Here is a 19,685-nt window from a genome sequence, read left to right on the forward strand (position 1 = left end):
ATGTCTTACAAAAAAAAGACAGATGTGATATATAGAAAGCACTCTGCCCTCTGAATCTAGCAATACAGAAGACAAAACATTTTTGGATTTGTTTTATGATGGAATTGAAAGGACTGTGGACTCTGAATCCAGTGAAACACAAGACAATAAGGCTCAATTTGTTGTTTGCAGATTGGGATTGTAAGCAGGCTTGACACTGAATCCGGCAAAAGTAAAGACACAAAAGATATTTTAAACATTTGTATAACATATTTGCAAGTACTACGGACACTGAATCCAGCGATACAGAAGACACGAAACATATTTTTGTTGTTTTGCTTGATGTAAGAGTATACACCTGCGGTTGTGATTACATCAATACAAGAAGAGCAAAAGCATTTTTTTGTTGTTTCTGTGGTGTAATAGTTAGCAATCTGGTCTTTGTCTCTGGTGATCCCAGTTCAACTCTTGGTGGAACCTATTGAATGCTTGTTGTTCATTTCAGCTCGCAGGTACTTTCTGGTAGCAAGTTTTTTTAATGGCTGCAGCCTGTATTGATGGATCAGATTCGATTAACCTATTGTGAGGAATTCTTAAATGCCTGTGATTTTGGAAAAATAAATGCTGATTATCCTAGCATAGATGGCATTAAGCTAAAGAGATTTCTCGTCAGATAAGTGATTCACCATAAATAAACGAAGACATCACACTTCATTTTTGTTCCTTCCATTAGGTACTGGGATAAGCAATTCATTCTGAATCCAGCAATGCAGGCCACCCAGTTGTTTGGTTAAGGTTCCATGGTGTAATGGTTAGCACTCTGGACTCTGAGTCCAATCATCTGAGTTCGACTCTCAGTGGAATCTGCTGAAGTCCCTGTTACCTTGTTTCTGAGATAATATAAAACCAAGCCTATTAATTTCATAATGGAAAGGTCTGGATTCTGAAGCCACCAATACAAACATGTTGTCTTGTTGGTTATGGAGTAAAGGTAAGCATTGTGGACTCTGAAATCAGCTATAAGGAAGAAGGTTTGTTTTGAAGTTTCCACAGTGTAATGCTTAGTAAGCAGTTTTCATTTTAAATTGTCAGAGGTCATGCCTCCGTGGCAGCTTTCTAAACCTGGCTGACATTTTGAGATTATATGGGTTTTCTTGCTACAACTTATTGTAAAAGGCAAAAATGTCTGTCACTTGACCAGATTACAAACATGAGACAAAGCAGTTGTTGCCACAATTAGGTCAATGCCTTGCCAATCTGTGTGCTGATGATGCTGGACAAGGTAAACCTACCAAATCATGTCTTACAAAAAAAAGACAGGAGATGTGATATATGGAAAGCACTCTGCCATATACGGATTACAAACATGAGACAAAGCAGTTGTTGCCAAAATTAGGTCAATGCCTTGCCAATCTGTGTCCTGATGATGTTGGACACGATAAAGTTATATAAAAGGAAATCATGTCTTACAAAAAAGAGACAGATGTGATAAATAGAAAGCACTCTGCCCTCTGAATCTAGCAATACAGAAGACAAAACATTTTTGGATTTGTTTTATGATGGAATTGAAAGGACTGTGGACTCTGAATCCAGTGAAACACAAGACAATAAGGCTCGATTTTTTGTTTGCAGATTGGGATTGTAAGCAGGCTTGACACTGAATCCGGCAAAAGTAAAGACACAAAAGATATTTTAAACATTTGTATAATATATTTGCAAGTACTGCGGACACTGAGTCCAGCGATAAAGAAGACACAAAACATATTTTTGTTGTTTTGCTTGATGTAACAGTATACACCTGCGGTTGTGATTACATCAATACAAGAAGAGCAAAAGCATTTTTTTGTTGTTTCTGTGGTGTAATAGTTAGCAATCTGGTCTTTGTCTCTGGTGATCCCAGTTCAACTCTTGGTGGAACCTATTGAATGCTTGTTGTTCATTTCAGCTCGCAGGTACTTTCTGGTAGCAAGTTTTTTTAATGGCTGCAGCCTGTATTGATGGATCAGATTCGATTAACCTTTTGTGAGGAATTCTTAAATGCCTGTGATTTTGGAAAACTAAATGCTGATTATCCTAGCATAGATGGCATTAAGCTAAAGAGATTTCTCGTCAGATAAGTGATTCACCATCAATAAACGAAGACATCACACTTCATTTTTGTTCCTTCCATTAGGTACTGGGATAAGCAATTCATTCTGAATCCAACAATGCAGGCCACCCAGTTGTTTGGTTAAGGTTCCATGGTGTAATGGTTAGCACTCTGGACTCTGAATCCAATCATCTGAGTTCGACTCTCAGTGGAATCTGCTGAAGTCCCTGTTACCTTGTTTCTGAGATAATATAAAACCAAGCCTATTAATTTCATAATGGAAAGGTCTGGATTCTGAAGCCACCAATACAAACATGTTGTCTTGTTGGTTATGGAGTAAAGGTAAGCATTGTGGACTCTGAAATCAGCTATAAGGAAGAAGGTTTGTTTTGAAGTTTCCACAGTGTAAAGCTTAGTAAGCAGTTTTCATTTTAAATTGTCAGAGGTCATGCCTCCGTGGCAGCTTTCTAAACCTGGCTGACATTTTGAGATTATATGGGTTTTCTTGCTACAACTTATTGTAAATGGCAAAAATGTCTGTCACTTGACCAGATTACAAACATGAGTCAAAGCAGTTTTTGCCACAATTAGGTCAATGCCTTGCCAATCTGTGTGCTGATGATGCTGGACAAGGTAAACCTACCAAATCATGTCTTACAAAAAAAAGACAGGAGATGTGATATATGGAAAGCACTCTGCCATATACGGATTACAAACATGAGACAAAGCAGTTGTTGCCAAAATTAGGTCAATGCCTTGCCAATCTGTGTCCTGATGATGTTGGACAAGATAAAGTTATATAAAAGGAACTCATGTCTTACAAAAAAAAGACAGATGTGATATATAGAAAGCACTCTGCCCTCTGAATCTAGCAATACAGAAGACAAAACATTTTTGGATTTGTTTTATGATGGAATTGAAAGGACTGTGGACTCTGAATCCAGTGAAACACAAGACAATAAGGCTCGATTTGTTGTTTGCAGATTGGGATTGTAAGCAGGCTTGACACTGAATCCGGCAAAAGTAAAGACACAAAAGATATTTTAAACATTTGTATAACATATTTGCAAGTACTACGGACACTGAATCCAGCGATACAGAAGACACGAAACATATTTTTGTTGTTTTGCTTGATGTAAGAGTATACACCTGCGGTTGTGATTACATCAATACAAGAAGAGCAAAAGCATTTTTTTGTTGTTTCTGTGGTGTAATAGTTAGCAATCTGGTCTTTGTCTCTGGTGATCCCAGTTCAACTCTTGGTGGAACCTATTGAATGCTTGTTGTTCATTTCAGCTCGCAGGTACTTTCTGGTAGCAAGTTTTTTTAATGGCTGCAGCCTGTATTGATGGATCAGATTCGATTAACCTTTTGTGAGGAATTCTTAAATGCCTGTGATTTTGGAAAAATAAATGCTGATTATCCTAGCATAGATGGCATTAAGCTAAAGAGATTTCTCGTCAGATAAGTGATTCACCATCAATAAACGAAGACATCACACTTCATTTTTGTTCCTTCCATTAGGTACTGGGATAAGCAATTCATTCTGAATCCAGCAATGCAGGCCACCCAGTTGTTTGGTTAAGGTTCCATGGTGTAATGGTTAGCACTCTGGACTCTGAATCCAATCATCTGAGTTCGACTCTCATTGGAATCTGCTGAAGTCCCTGTTACCTTGTTTCTGAGATAATATAAAACCAAGCCTATTAATTTCATAATGGAAAGGTCTGGATTCTGAAGCCACCAATACAAACATGTTGTCTTGTTGGTTATGGAGTAAAGGTAAGCATTGTGGACTCTGAAATCAGCTATAAGGAAGAAGGTTTGTTTTGAAGTTTCCACAGTGTAAAGCTTAGTAAGCAGTTTTCATTTTAAATTGTCAGAGGTCATGCCTCCGTGGCAGCTTTCTAAACCTGGCTGACATTTTGAGATTATATGGGTTTTCTTGCTACAACTTATTGTAAAAGGCAAAAATGTCTGTCACTTGACCAGATTACAAACATGAGACAAAGCAGTTTTTGCCACAATTAGGTCAATGCCTTGCCAATCTGTGTGCTGATGATGCTGGACAAGGTAAACCTACCAAATCATGTCTTACAAAAAAAAGACAGGAGATGTGATATATGGAAAGCACTCTGCTATATACGGATTACAAACATGAGACAAAGCAGTTGTTGCCAAAATTAGGTCAATGCCTTGCCAATCTGTGTCCTGATGATGTTGGACAAGATAAAGTTATATAAAAGGAACTCATGTCTTACAAAAAAAAGACAGATGTGATATATAGAAAGCACTCTGCCCTCTGAATCTAGCAATACAGAAGACAAAACATTTTTGGATTTGTTTTATGATGGAATTGAAAGGACTGTGGACTCTGAATCCAGTGAAACACAAGACAATAAGGCTCGATTTGTTGTTTGCAGATCGGGATTGTAAGCAGGCTTGACACTGAATCCGGCAAAAGTAGACACAAAATATATTTTAAACATTTGTATAATATATTTGCAAGTACTACGGACACTGAATCCAGCGATACAGAAGACACGAAACATATTTTTGTTGTTTTGCTTGATGTAACAACCTGCGCTTGTGATTACATCAATACAAGAAGAGTAAAAGCATTTTTTTGTTGTTTCTGTGGTGTAATAGTTAGCAATCTGGTCTTTGTCTCTGGTGATCCCAGTTCAACTCTTGGTGGAACCTATTGAATGCTTGTTGTTCATTTCAGCTCGCAGGTATTTTCTGGTAGCAAGTTTTTTTAATGGCTGCAGCCTGTATTGATGGATCAGATTCGATTAACCTTTTGTGAGGAATTCTTAAATGCCTGTGTTTTTGGAAAACTAAATGCTGATTATCCTAGCATAGATGGCATTAAGCTAGAGATTTCTCGGCAGATAAGTGATTCACCATCAATAAACGAAGACATCACACTTCATTTTTGTTCCTTCCATTAGGTACTGGGATAAGCAATTCATTCTGAATCCAGCAATGCAGGCCACCCAGTTGCTTGGTTAAGGTTCCATGGTGTAATGGTTAGCACTCTGGACTCTGAATCCAGTCATCTGAGTTTGACTGTCAGTGGAACTTGCTGAGGTCCTTGTTTCTGAGATAATATTACACCACGCCTATTAATTTCATAATGGAAAGGTCTGGATTCTGAAGCCACCAGTACAAACATGTTGTCTTGTTGGTTATGGAGTAAAGGTAAGCATTGTGGACTCTGAAATCAGCTATAAGGAAAAAGGGTTCTTTTGAAGATTCCACAGTGTAATGCTTAGTAAGCACTTTTCATTTTAATTGTCAGAGGTCATGCCTCCGTGGCAGCTTTCTAAACCTGGCTGACATTTTGCGATTATATGGGTTTTCTTGCTACAACTTATTGTAAATGGCAAAAATGTCTGTCACTTGACCAGATTACAAACATGAGACAAAGCAGTTGTTGCCACAATTAGGTCAATGCCTTGCCAATCTGTGTGCTGATGATGCTGGACAAGGTAAACCTACCAAATCATGTCTTACAAAAAGAAGACAGGAGATGTGATATATGGAAAGCACTCTGCCATATACGGATTACAAACATGAGACAAAGCAGTTGTTGCCAAAATTAGGTCAATGCCTTGCCAATCTGTGTCCTGATGATGTTGGACAAGATAAAGTTATATAAAAGGAACTCATGTCTTACAAAAAAAAGACAGATGTGATATATAGAAAGCACTCTGCCCTCTGAATCTAGCAATACAGAAGACAAAACATTTTTGGATTTGTTTTATGATGGAATTGAAAGCACTGTGGACTCTGAATCCAGTGAAACACAAGACAATAAGGCTCGATTTGTTGTTTGCAGATTGGGATTGTAAGCAGGCTTGACACTGAATCCGGCAAAAGTAAAGACACAAAAGATATTTTAAACATTTGTATAATATATTTGCAAGTACTACGGACACTGAATCCAGCGATACAGAAGACACGAAACATATTTTTGTTGTTTTGCTTGATGTAACAACCTGCGGTTATGATTACATCAATACAAGAAGAGTAAAAGCATTTTTTTGTTGTTTCTGTGGTGTAATAGTTAGCAATCTGGTCTTTGTCTCTGGTGATCCCAGTTCAACTCTTGGTGGAACCTATTGAATGCTTGTTGTTCATTTCAGCTCGCAGGTATTTTCTGGTAGCAAGTTTTTTTAATGGCTGCAGCCTGTATTGATGGATCAGATTCGATTAACCTTTTGTGAGGAATTCTTAAATGCCTGTGATTTTGGAAAACTAAATGCTGATTATCCTAGCATAGATGGCATTAAGCTAGAGATTTCTCGGCAGATAAGTGATTCACCATCAATAAACGAAGACATCACACTTCATTTTTGTTCCTTCCATTAGGTACTGGGATAAGCAATTCATTCTGAATCCAGCAATGCAGGCCACCCAGTTGCTTGGTTAAGGTTCCATGGTGTAATGGTTAGCACTCTGGACTCTGAATCCAGTCATTTGAGTTTGACTGTCAGTGGAACCTGCTGAGGTCCTTGTTTCTGAGATAATATTAAACCACACCTATTAATTTCATAATGGAAAGGTCTGGATTCTGAAGCCACCAGTACAAACATGTTGTCTTGTTGGTTATGGAGTAAAGGTAAGCATTGTGGACTCTGAAATCAGCTATAAGGAAAAAGGGTTCTTTTGAAGATTCCACAGTGTAATGCTTAGTAAGCACTTTTCATTTTAATTGTCAGAGGTCATGCCTCCGTGGCAGCTTTCTAAACCTGGCTGACATTTTGCGATTATATGGGTTTTCTTGCTACAACTTATTGTAAATGGCAAAAATGTCTGTCACTTGACCAGATTACAAACATGAGACAAAGCAGTTGTTGCCACAATTAGGTCAATGCCTTGCCAATCTGTGTGCTGATGATGCTGGACAAGGTAAACCTACCAAATCATGTCTTACAAAAAGAAGACAGGAGATGTGATATATGGAAAGCACTCTGCCATATACGGATTACAAACATGAGACAAAGCAGTTGTTGCCAAAATTAGGTCAATGTCTTGCCAATCTGTGTCCTGATGATGTTGGACAAGATAAAGTTATATAAAAGGAACTCATGTCTTACAAAAAAAAGACAGATGTGATATATAGAAAGCACTCTGCCCTCTGAATCTAGCAATACAGAAGACAAAACATTTTTGGATTTGTTTTATGATGGAATTGAAAGCACTGTGGACTCTTAATCCGGTGAAACACAAGACAATAAGGCTCGATTTGTTGTTTGCAGATTGGGATTGTAAGCAGGCTTGACACTGAATCCGGCAAAAGTAAAGACACAAAAGATATTTTAAACATTTGTATAATATATTTGCAAGTACTACGGACACTGAATCCAGCGATACAGAAGACACGAAACATATTTTTGTTGTTTTGCTTGATGTAACAGTATACACCTGCGGTTGTGATTACATCAATACAAGAAGAGCAAAAGCATTTTTTTGTTGTTTCTGTGGTGTAATACTTAGCAATCTGGTCTTTGTCTCTGGTGATCCCAGTTCAACTCTTGGTGGAACCTATTGAATACTTGTTGTTTCTTTCAGCTCGCAGGTACTTTCTGGTAGCAAGTTTTTTTAATGTCTGCAGCCTGTATTGATGGATCAGATTCGATTAACCTTTTGTGAGGAATTCTTAAATGCCTGTGATTTTGGAAAACTAAATGCTGATTATCCTAGCATAGATGGCATTAAGCTAGAGATTTCTCGTCAGATAAGTGATTCACCATCAATAAACGAAGACATCACACTTCATTTTTGTTCCTTCCATTAGGTACTGGGACAAGCAATTCATTCTGAATCCAGCAATGCAGGCCACCCAGTTGTTTGGTTAAGGTTCCATGGTGTAATGGTTAGCACTCTGGACTCTGAATCCAGTCATCTGAGTTCGACTCTCAGTGGAACCTGCTGAAGTCCCTGTTACTTTGTTTCTGAGATAATATAAAACCAAGCCTGTTAATTTCATAATGGAAAGGTTTGGATTCTGAAGCCACCAGTACAAACATGTTGTCTTGTTGGTTATGGAGTAAAGGTAAGCATTGTGGACTCTGAAATCAGCTATAAGGAAAAAGGGTTCTTTTGAAGTTTCCACAGTGTAATGCTTAGTAAGCACTTTTCATTTTAATTGTCAGAGGTCATGCCTCCCTGGCACCTTTCTAAACCTGGCTGACATTTTGAGATTATATGGGTTTTCTTGCTACAACTTATTGTAAATGGCAAAAATGTCTGTCACTTGACCAGATTACAAACATGAGACAAAGCAGTTGTTGCCACAATTAGGTCAATGCCTTGCCAATCTGTGTGCTGATGATGCTGGACAAGGTAAACCTACCAAATCATGTCTTACAAAAAGAAGACAGGAGATGTGATATATGGAAAGCACTCTGCCATATACGGATTACAAACATGAGACAAAGCAGTTGTTGCCAAAATTAGGTCAATGCCTTGCCAATCTGTGTCCTGATGATGTTGGACAAGATAAAGTTATATAAAAGGAACTCATGTCTTACAAAAAAAAGACAGATGTGATATATAGAAAGCACTCTGCCCTCTGAATCTAGCAATACAGAAGACAAAACATTTTTGGATTTGTTTTATGATGGAATTGAAAGCACTGTGGACTCTGAATCCGGTGAAACACAAGACAATAAGGCTCGATTTGTTGTTTGCAGATTGGGATTGTAAGCAGGCTTGACACTGAATCCGGCAAAAGTAAAGACACAAAAGATATTTTAAACATTTGTATAATATATTTGCAAGTACTACGGACACTGAATCCAGCGATACAGAAGACACGAAACATATTTTTGTTGTTTTGCTTGATGTAACAGTATACACCTGCGGTTGTGATTACATCAATACAAGAAGAGCAAAAGCATTTTTTTGTTGTTTCTGTGGTGTAATACTTAGCAATCTGGTCTTTGTCTCTGGTGATCCCAGTTCAACTCTTGGTGGAACCTATTGAATACTTGTTGTTTCTTTCCGCTCGCAGGTACTTTCTGGTAGCAAGTTTTTTTAATGTCTGCAGCCTGTATTGATGGATCAGATTCGATTAACCTTTTGTGAGGAATTCTTAAATGCCTGTGATTTTGGAAAACTAAATGCTGATTATCCTAGCATAGATGGCATTAAGCTAAAGAGATTTCTCGTCAGATAAGTGATTCACCATCAATAAACGAAGACATCACACTTCATTTTTGTTCCTTCCATTAGGTACTGGGACAAGCAATTCATTCTGAATCCAGCAATGCAGGCCACCCAGTTGTTTGGTTAAGGTTCCATGGTGTAATGGTTAGCACTCTGGACTCTGAATCCAGTGATCTGAGTTTGACTCTCAGTGGAACTTGTTGAAGTCCCTGTTACCTTGTTTCTGAGATAATATAAAACCAATCCTATTAATTTCATAATGGAAAGGTCTGGATTCTGAAGCCACCAGTACAAACATGTTGTCTTGTTGGTTATGGAGTAAAGGTAAGCATTGTGGACTCTGAAATCAGCTATAAGGAAAAAGGTTTCTTTTGAAGTTTCCACAGTGTAATGCTTAGTAAGCACTTTTCATTTTAATTGTCAGAGGTCATGCCTCCCTGGCACCTTTCTAAACCTGGCTGACATTTTGCGATTATATGGGTTTTCTTGCTACAACTTATTGTAAATGGCAAAAATGTCTGTCACTTGACCAGATTACAAACATGAGACAAAGCAGTTGTTGCCACAATTAGGTCAATGCCTTGCCAATCTGTGTGCTGATGATGCTGGACAAGGTAAACCTACCAAATCATGTCTTACAAAAAAAAGACAGGAGATGTGATATATGGAAAGCACTCTGCCATATACGGATTACAAACATGAGACAAAGCAGTTGTTGCCAAAATTAGGTCAATGCCTTGCCAATCTGTGTCCTGATGATGTTGGACAAGATAAAGTTATATAAAAGGAACTCATGTCTTACAAAAAAAAGACAGATGTGATATATAGAAAGCACTCTGCCCTCTGAATCTAGCAATACAGAAGACAAAACATTTTTGGATTTGTTTTATGATGGAATTGAAAGCACTGTGGACTCTGAATCCAGTGAAACACAAGACAATAAGGCTCGATTTGTTGTTTGCAGATTGGGATTGTAAGCAGGCTTGACACTGAATCCGGCAAAAGTAAAGACACAAAAGATATTTTAAACATTTGTATAATATATTTGCAAGTACTACGGACACTGAATCCAGCGATACAGAAGACACGAAACATATTTTTGTTGTTTTGCTTGATGTAACAGTATACACCTGCGGTTGTGATTACATCAATACAAGAAGAGCAAAAGCATTTTTTTGTTGTTTCTGTGGTGTAATACTTAGCAATCTGGTCTTTGTCTCTGGTGATCCCAGTTCAACTCTTGGTGGAACCTATTGAATACTTGTTGTTTCTTTCAGCTCGCAGGTACTTTCTGGTAGCAAGTTTTTTTAATGTCTGCAGCCTGTATTGATGGATCAGATTCGATTAACCTTTTGTGAGGAATTCTTAAATGCCTGTGATTTTGGAAAACTAAATGCTGATTATCCTAGCATAGATGGCATTAAGCTAAAGAGATTTCTCGTCAGATAAGTGATTCACCATCAATAAACGAAGACATCACACTTCATTTTTGTTCCTTCCATTAGGTACTGGGACAAGCAATTCATTCTGAATCCAGCAATGCAGGCCACCCAGTTGTTTGGTTAAGGTTCCATGGTGTAATGGTTAGCACTCTGGACTCTGAATCCAGTGATCTGAGTTTGACTCTCAGTGGAACTTGTTGAAGTCCCTGTTACCTTGTTTCTGAGATAATATAAAACCAATCCTATTAATTTCATAATGGAAAGGTCTGGATTCTGAAGCCACCAGTACAAACATGTTGTCTTGTTGGTTATGGAGTAAAGGTAAGCATTGTGGACTCTGAAATCAGCTATAAGGAAAAAGGTTTCTTTTGAAGTTTCCACAGTGTAATGCTTAGTAAGCACTTTTCATTTTAATTGTCAGAGGTCATGCCTCCCTGGCACCTTTCTAAACCTGGCTGACATTTTGCGATTATATGGGTTTTCTTGCTACAACTTATTGTAAATGGCAAAAATGTCTGTCACTTGACCAGATTACAAACATGAGACAAAGCAGTTGTTGCCACAATTAGGTCAATGCCTTGCCAATCTGTGTGCTGATGATGCTGGACAAGGTAAACCTACCAAATCATGTCTTACAAAAAAAAGACAGGAGATGTGATATATGGAAAGCACTCTGCCATATACGGATTACAAACATGAGACAAAGCAGTTGTTGCCAAAATTAGGTCAATGCCTTGCCAATCTGTGTCCTGATGATGTTGGACAAGATAAAGTTATATAAAAGGAACTCATGTCTTACAAAAAAAAGACAGATGTGATATATAGAAAGCACTCTGCCCTCTGAATCTAGCAATACAGAAGACAAAACATTTTTGGATTTGTTTTATGATGGAATTGAAAGCACTGTGGACTCTGAATCCAGTGAAACACAAGACAATAAGGCTCGATTTGTTGTTTGCAGATTGGGATTGTAAGCAGGCTTGACACTGAATCCGGCAAAAGTAAAGACACAAAAGATATTTTAAACATTTGTATAATATATTTGCAAGTACTACGGACACTGAATCCAGCGATACAGAAGACACGAAACATATTTTTGTTGTTTTGCTTGATGTAACAGTATACACCTGCGGTTGTGATTACATCAATACAAGAAGAGCAAAAGCATTTTTTTGTTGTTTCTGTGGTGTAATACTTAGCAATCTGGTCTTTGTCTCTGGTGATCCCAGTTCAACTCTTGGTGGAACCTATTGAATACTTGTTGTTTCTTTCAGCTCGCAGGTACTTTCTGGTAGCAAGTTTTTTTAATGTCTGCAGCCTGTATTGATGGATCAGATTCGATTAACCTTTTGTGAGGAATTCTTAAATGCCTGTGATTTTGGAAAACTAAATGCTGATTATCCTAGCATAGATGGCATTAAGCTAAAGAGATTTCTCGTCAGATAAGTGATTCACCATCAATAAACGAAGACATCACACTTCATTTTTGTTCCTTCCATTAGGTACTGGGACAAGCAATTCATTCTGAATCCAGCAATGCAGGCCACCCAGTTGTTTGGTTAAGGTTCCATGGTGTAATGGTTAGCACTCTGGACTCTGAATCCAGTGATCTGAGTTTGACTCTCAGTGGAACTTGTTGAAGTCCCTGTTACCTTGTTTCTGAGATAATATAAAACCAATCCTATTAATTTCATAATGGAAAGGTCTGGATTCTGAAGCCACCAGTACAAACATGTTGTCTTGTTGGTTATGGAGTAAAGGTAAGCATTGTGGACTCTGAAATCAGCTATAAGGAAAAAGGTTTCTTTTGAAGTTTCCACAGTGTAATGCTTAGTAAGCACTTTTCATTTTAATTGTCAGAGGTCATGCCTCCCTGGCACCTTTCTAAACCTGGCTGACATTTTGCGATTATATGGGTTTTCTTGCTACAACTTATTGTAAATGGCAAAAATGTCTGTCACTTGACCAGATTACAAACATGAGACAAAGCAGTTGTTGCCACAATTAGGTCAATGCCTTGCCAATCTGTGTGCTGATGATGCTGGACAAGGTAAACCTACCAAATCATGTCTTACAAAAAAAAGACAGGAGATGTGATATATGGAAAGCACTCTGCCATATACGGATTACAAACATGAGACAAAGCAGTTGTTGCCAAAATTAGGTCAATGCCTTGCCAATCTGTGTCCTGATGATGTTGGACAAGATAAAGTTATATAAAAGGAACTCATGTCTTACAAAAAAAAGACAGATGTGATATATAGAAAGCACTCTGCCCTCTGAATCTAGCAATACAGAAGACAAAACATTTTTGGATTTGTTTTATGATGGAATTGAAAGCACTGTGGACTCTGAATCCAGTGAAACACAAGACAATAAGGCTCGATTTGTTGTTTGCAGATTGGGATTGTAAGCAGGCTTGACACTGAATCCGGCAAAAGTAAAGACACAAAAGATATTTTAAACATTTGTATAATATATTTGCAAGTACTACGGACACTGAATCCAGCGATACAGAAGACACGAAACATATTTTTGTTGTTTTGCTTGATGTAACAGTATACACCTGCGGTTGTGATTACATCAATACAAGAAGAGCAAAAGCATTTTTTTGTTGTTTCTGTGGTGTAATACTTAGCAATCTGGTCTTTGTCTCTGGTGATCCCAGTTCAACTCTTGGTGGAACCTATTGAATACTTGTTGTTTCTTTCAGCTCGCAGGTACTTTCTGGTAGCAAGTTTTTTTAATGTCTGCAGCCTGTATTGATGGATCAGATTCGATTAACCTTTTGTGAGGAATTCTTAAATGCCTGTGATTTTGGAAAACTAAATGCTGATTATCCTAGCATAGATGGCATTAAGCTAAAGAGATTTCTCGTCAGATAAGTGATTCACCATCAATAAACGAAGACATCACACTTCATTTTTGTTCCTTCCATTAGGTACTGGGACAAGCAATTCATTCTGAATCCAGCAATGCAGGCCACCCAGTTGTTTGGTTAAGGTTCCATGGTGTAATGGTTAGCACTCTGGACTCTGAATCCAGTGATCTGAGTTTGACTCTCAGTGGAACTTGTTGAAGTCCCTATTACCTTGTTTCTGAGACAACATAAAACCAAACCTGTCAATTTTATAATGGAAAGGTCTGGATTCTGAAGCCACCAGTACAAACATGTTGTCTTGTTGGTTATGGAGTAAAGGTAAGCATTGTGGACTCTGAAATCAGCTATAAGGAAAAAGGGTTCTTTTGAAGTTTCCACAGTGTAATGCTTAGTAAGCACTTTTCATTTTAATTGTCAGAGGTCATGCCTCCCTGGCACCTTTCTAAACCTGGCTGACATTTTGAGATTATATGGGTTTTCTTGCTACAACTTATTGTAAATGGCAAAAATGTCTGTCACTTGACCAGATTACAAACATGAGACAAAGCAGTTGTTGCCACAATTAGGTCAATGCCTTGCCAATCTGTGTGCTGATGATGCTGGACAAGGTAAACCTACCAAATCATGTCTTACAAAAAAAAGACAGGAGATGTGATATATGGAAAGCACTCTGCCATATACGGATTACAAACATGAGACAAAGCAGTTGTTGCCAAAATTAGGTCAATGCCTTGCCAATCTGTGTCCTGATGATGTTGGACAAGATAAAGTTATATAAAAGGAACTCATGTCTTACAAAAAAAAGACAGATGTGATATATAGAAAGCACTCTGCCCTCTGAATCTAGCAATACAGAAGACAAAACATTTTTGGATTTGTTTTATGATGGAATTGAAAGCACTGTGGACTCTGAATCCAGTGAAACACAAGACAATAAGGCTCGATTTGTTGTTTGCAGATTGGGATTGTAAGCAGGCTTGACACTGAATCCGGCAAAAGTAAAGACACAAAAGATATTTTAAACATTTGTATAATATATTTGCAAGTACTACGGACACTGAATCCAGCGATACAGAAGACACGAAACATATTTTTGTTGTTTTGCTTGATGTAACAGTATACACCTGCGGTTGTGATTACATCAATACAAGAAGAGCAAAAGCATTTTTTTGTTGTTTCTGTGGTGTAATACTTAGCAATCTGGTCTTTGTCTCTGGTGATCCCAGTTCAACTCTTGGTGGAACCTATTGAATACTTGTTGTTTCTTTCAGCTCGCAGGTACTTTCTGGTAGCAAGTTTTTTTAATGTCTGCAGCCTGTATTGATGGATCAGATTCGATTAACCTTTTGTGAGGAATTCTTAAATGCCTGTGATTTTGGAAAACTAAATGCTGATTATCCTAGCATAGATGGCATTAAGCTAAAGAGATTTCTCGTCAGATAAGTGATTCACCATCAATAAACGAAGACATCACACTTCATTTTTGTTCCTTCCATTAGGTACTGGGACAAGCAATTCATTCTGAATCCAGCAATGCAGGCCACCCAGTTGTTTGGTTAAGGTTCCATGGTGTAATGGTTAGCACTCTGGACTCTGAATCCAGTGATCTGAGTTTGACTCTCAGTGGAACTTGTTGAAGTCCCTGTTACCTTGTTTCTGAGATAATATAAAACCAATCCTATTAATTTCATAATGGAAAGGTCTGGATTCTGAAGCCACCAGTACAAACATGTTGTCTTGTTGGTTATGGAGTAAAGGTAAGCATTGTGGACTCTGAAATCAGCTATAAGGAAAAAGGTTTCTTTTGAAGTTTCCACAGTGTAATGCTTAGTAAGCACTTTTCATTTTAATTGTCAGAGGTCATGCCTCCCTGGCACCTTTCTAAACCTGGCTGACATTTTGCGATTATATGGGTTTTCTTGCTACAACTTATTGTAAATGGCAAAAATGTCTGTCACTTGACCAGATTACAAACATGAGACAAAGCAGTTGTTGCCACAATTAGGTCAATGCCTTGCCAATCTGTGTGCTGATGATGCTGGACAAGGTAAACCTACCAAATCATGTCTTACAAAAAAAAGACAGGAGATGTGATATATGGAAAGCACTCTGCCATATACGGATTACAAACATGAGACAAAGCAGTTGTTGCCAAAATTAGGTCAATGCCTTGCCAATCTGTGTCCTGATGATGTTGGACAAGATAAAGTTATATAAAAGGAACTCATGTCTTACAAAAAAAAGACAGATGTGATATATAGAAAGCACTCTGCCCTCTGAATCTAGCAATACAGAAGACAAAACATTTTTGGATTTGTTTTATGATGGAATTGAAAGCACTGTGGACTCTGAATCCAGTGAAACACAAGACAATAAGGCTCGATTTGTTGTTTGCAGATTGGGATTGTAAGCAGGCTTGACACTGAATCCGGCAAAAGTAAAGACACAAAAGATATTTTAAACATTTGTATAATATATTTGCAAGTACTACGGACACTGAATCCAGCGATACAGAAGACACGAAACATATTTTTGTTGTTTTGCTTGATGTAACAGTATACACCTGCGGTTGTGATTACATCAATACAAGAAGAGCAAAAGCATTTTTTTGTTGTTTCTGTGGTGTAATACTTAGCAATCTGGTCTTTGTCTCTGGTGATCCCAGTTCAACTCTTGGTGGAACCTATTGAATACTTGTTGTTTCTTTCAGCTCGCAGGTACTTTCTGGTAGCAAGTTTTTTTAATGTCTGCAGCCTGTATTGATGGATCAGATTCGATTAACCTTTTGTGAGGAATTCTTAAATGCCTGTGATTTTGGAAAACTAAATGCTGATTATCCTAGCATAGATGGCATTAAGCTAAAGAGATTTCTCGTCAGATAAGTGATTCACCATCAATAAACGAAGACATCACACTTCATTTTTGTTCCTTCCATTAGGTACTGGGACAAGCAATTCATTCTGAATCCAGCAATGCAGGCCACCCAGTTGTTTGGTTAAGGTTCCATGGTGTAATGGTTAGCACTCTGGACTCTGAATCCAGTGATCTGAGTTTGACTCTCAGTGGAACTTGTTGAAGTCCCTGTTACCTTGTTTCTGAGATAATATAAAACCAATCCTATTAATTTCATAATGGAAAGGTCTGGATTCTGAAGCCACCAGTACAAACATGTTGTCTTGTTGGTTATGGAGTAAAGGTAAGCATTGTGGACTCTGAAATCAGCTATAAGGAAAAAGGTTTCTTTTGAAGTTTCCACAGTGTAATGCTTAGTAAGCACTTTTCATTTTAATTGTCAGAGGTCATGCCTCCCTGGCACCTTTCTAAACCTGGCTGACATTTTGCGATTATATGGGTTTTCTTGCTACAACTTATTGTAAATGGCAAAAATGTCTGTCACTTGACCAGATTACAAACATGAGACAAAGCACTTGTTGCCACAATTAGGTCAATGCCTTGCCAATCTGTGTGCTGATGATGCTGGACAAGGTAAACCTACCAAATCATGTCTTACAAAAAAAAGACAGGAGATGTGATATATGGAAAGCACTCTGCCATATACGGATTACAAACATGAGACAAAGCAGTTGTTGCCAAAATTAGGTCAATGCCTTGCCAATCTGTGTCCTGATGATGTTGGACAAGATAAAGTTATATAAAAGGAACTCATGTCTTACAAAAAAAAGACAGATGTGATATATAGAAAGCACTCTGCCCTCTGAATCTAGCAATACAGAAGACAAAACATTTTTGGATTTGTTTTATGATGGAATTGAAAGCACTGTGGACTCTGAATCCAGTGAAACACAAGACAATAAGGCTCGATTTGTTGTTTGCAGATTGGGATTGTAAGCAGGCTTGACACTGAATCCGGCAAAAGTAAAGACACAAAAGATATTTTAAACATTTGTATAATATATTTGCAAGTACTACGGACACTGAATCCAGCGATACAGAAGACACGAAACATATTTTTGTTGTTTTGCTTGATGTAACAGTATACACCTGCGGTTGTGATTACATCAATACAAGAAGAGCAAAAGCATTTTTTTGTTGTTTCTGTGGTGTAATACTTAGCAATCTGGTCTTTGTCTCTGGTGATCCCAGTTCAACTCTTGGTGGAACCTATTGAATACTTGTTGTTTCTTTCAGCTCGCAGGTACTTTCTGGTAGCAAGTTTTTTTAATGTCTGCAGCCTGTATTGATGGATCAGATTCGATTAACCTTTTGTGAGGAATTCTTAAATGCCTGTGATTTTGGAAAACTAAATGCTGATTATCCTAGCATAGATGGCATTAAGCTAAAGAGATTTCTCGTCAGATAAGTGATTCACCATCAATAAACGAAGACATCACACTTCATTTTTGTTCCTTCCATTAGGTACTGGGACAAGCAATTCATTCTGAATCCAGCAATGCAGGCCACCCAGTTGTTTGGTTAAGGTTCCATGGTGTAATGGTTAGCACTCTGGACTCTGAATCCAGTGATCTGAGTTTGACTCTCAGTGGAACTTGTTGAAGTCCCTATTACCTTGTTTCTGAGACAACATAAAACCAAACCTGTCAATTTTATAATGGAAAGGTCTGGATTCTGAAGCCACCAGTACAAACATGTTGTCTTGTTGGTTATGGAGTAAAGGTAAGCATTGTGGACTCTGAAATCAGCTATAAGGAAAAAGGGTTCTTTTGAAGTTTCCACAGTGTAATGCTTAGTAAGCACTTTTCATTTTAATTGTCAGAGGTCATGCCTCCCTGGCACCTTTCTAAACCTGGCTGACATTTTGAGATTATATGGGTTTTCTTGCTACAACTTATTGTAAATGGCAAAAATGTCTGTCACTTGACCAGATTACAAACATGAGACAAAGCAGTTGTTGCCACAATTAGGTCAATGCCTTGCCAATCTGTGTGCTGATGATGCTGGACAAGGTAAACCTACCAAATCATGTCTTACAAAAAAAAGACAGGAGATGTGATATATGGAAAGCACTCTGCCATATACGGATTACAAACATGAGACAAAGCAGTTGTTGCCAAAATTAGGTCAATGCCTTGCCAATTTGTGTCCTGATGATGTTGGACAAGATAAAGTTATATAAAAGGAACTCATGTCTTACAAAAAAAAGACAGATGTGATATATAGAAAGCACTCTGCCCTCTGAATCTAGCAATACAGAAGACAAAACATTTTTGGATTTGTTTTATGATGGAATTGAAAGCACTGTGGACTCTGAATCCAGTGAAACACAAGACAATAAGGCTCGATTTGTTGTTTGCAGATTGGGATTGTAAGCAGGCTTGACACTGAATCCGGCAAAAGTAAAGACACAGAAGATATTTTAAACATTTGTATAATATATTTGCAAGTACTACGGACACTGAATCCAGCGATACAGAAGACACGAAACATATTTTTGTTGTTTTGCTTGATGTAACAGTATACACCTGCGGTTGTGATTACATCAATACAAGAAGAGCAAAAGCATTTTTTTGTTGTTTCTGTGGTGTAATACTTAGCAATCTGGTCTTTGTCTCTGGTGATCCCAGTTGAACTCTTGGTGGAACCTATTGAATGCTTTTTGTTCATTTCAGCTCGCAGGTACTTTCTGGTAGCAAGTTTTTTTAATGTCTGCAGCCTGTATTGATGGATCAGATTCGATTAACCTTTTGTGAGGAATTCTTAAATGCCTGTGATTTTGGAAAACTAAATGCTGATTATCCTAGCATAGATGGCATTAAGCTAAAGAGATTTCTCGTCAGATAAGTGATTCACCATCAATAAACGAAGACATCACACTTCATTTTTGTTCCTTCCATTAGGTACTGGGATAAGCAATTCATTCTGAATCCAGCAATGCAGGACACCCAGTTGTTTGGTTAAAGTTCCATGGTGTAATGGATAGCACTCTGGACTCTGAATCCAGTGATCTGAGTTTGACTCTCAGTGGAACTTGTTGAAGTCCCTATTACCTTGTTTCTGAGACAACATAAAACCAAACCTGTTAATTTTATAATGGAAAGGTCTGGATTCTGAAGCCACCAGTACAAACATGTTGTCTTGTTGGTTATGGAGTAAAGGTAAGCATTGTGGACTCTGAAATCAGCTATAAGGAAGAAGG

The 19,685-nt window shown here is 37.9% G+C and overlaps 10 non-coding genes across 10 annotated transcripts; all 10 read left to right on the top strand.

Moving 5' to 3' along the window:
- Positions 1 to 2,213: 2,213 nt before the first annotated feature.
- trnaq-cug (transfer RNA glutamine (anticodon CUG)) lies at positions 2,214 to 2,285 on the top strand. The gene has a single exon. It is a non-coding gene; the product is annotated as a tRNA-Gln (tRNA).
- Positions 2,286 to 7,935: 5,650 nt separating this feature from the next.
- On the top strand, positions 7,936 to 8,007 carry trnaq-cug (transfer RNA glutamine (anticodon CUG)). The gene has a single exon. It is a non-coding gene; the product is annotated as a tRNA-Gln (tRNA).
- A 1,367-nt stretch (positions 8,008 to 9,374) lies between these two features.
- trnaq-cug (transfer RNA glutamine (anticodon CUG)) lies at positions 9,375 to 9,446 on the top strand. The gene has a single exon. It is a non-coding gene; the product is annotated as a tRNA-Gln (tRNA).
- Positions 9,447 to 10,813: 1,367 nt separating this feature from the next.
- Positions 10,814 to 10,885, top strand: trnaq-cug (transfer RNA glutamine (anticodon CUG)). The gene has a single exon. It is a non-coding gene; the product is annotated as a tRNA-Gln (tRNA).
- A 1,367-nt stretch (positions 10,886 to 12,252) lies between these two features.
- On the top strand, positions 12,253 to 12,324 carry trnaq-cug (transfer RNA glutamine (anticodon CUG)). The gene has a single exon. It is a non-coding gene; the product is annotated as a tRNA-Gln (tRNA).
- A 1,367-nt stretch (positions 12,325 to 13,691) lies between these two features.
- trnaq-cug (transfer RNA glutamine (anticodon CUG)) lies at positions 13,692 to 13,763 on the top strand. Its single transcript has one exon. It is a non-coding gene; the product is annotated as a tRNA-Gln (tRNA).
- A 1,367-nt stretch (positions 13,764 to 15,130) lies between these two features.
- trnaq-cug (transfer RNA glutamine (anticodon CUG)) lies at positions 15,131 to 15,202 on the top strand. The gene has a single exon. It is a non-coding gene; the product is annotated as a tRNA-Gln (tRNA).
- Positions 15,203 to 16,569: 1,367 nt separating this feature from the next.
- On the top strand, positions 16,570 to 16,641 carry trnaq-cug (transfer RNA glutamine (anticodon CUG)). Its single transcript has one exon. It is a non-coding gene; the product is annotated as a tRNA-Gln (tRNA).
- Positions 16,642 to 18,008: 1,367 nt separating this feature from the next.
- trnaq-cug (transfer RNA glutamine (anticodon CUG)) lies at positions 18,009 to 18,080 on the top strand. Its single transcript has one exon. It is a non-coding gene; the product is annotated as a tRNA-Gln (tRNA).
- A 1,367-nt stretch (positions 18,081 to 19,447) lies between these two features.
- On the top strand, positions 19,448 to 19,519 carry trnaq-cug (transfer RNA glutamine (anticodon CUG)). Its single transcript has one exon. It is a non-coding gene; the product is annotated as a tRNA-Gln (tRNA).
- The last annotated feature ends 166 nt before the right edge of the window (positions 19,520 to 19,685 follow it).

Source organism: Electrophorus electricus, chromosome 5, assembly GCF_041902795.1.
Source record: "Electrophorus electricus isolate QZ-2024a chromosome 5, ASM4190279v1, whole genome shotgun sequence".
NCBI lineage: Eukaryota > Metazoa > Chordata > Actinopteri > Gymnotiformes > Gymnotidae > Electrophorus > Electrophorus electricus.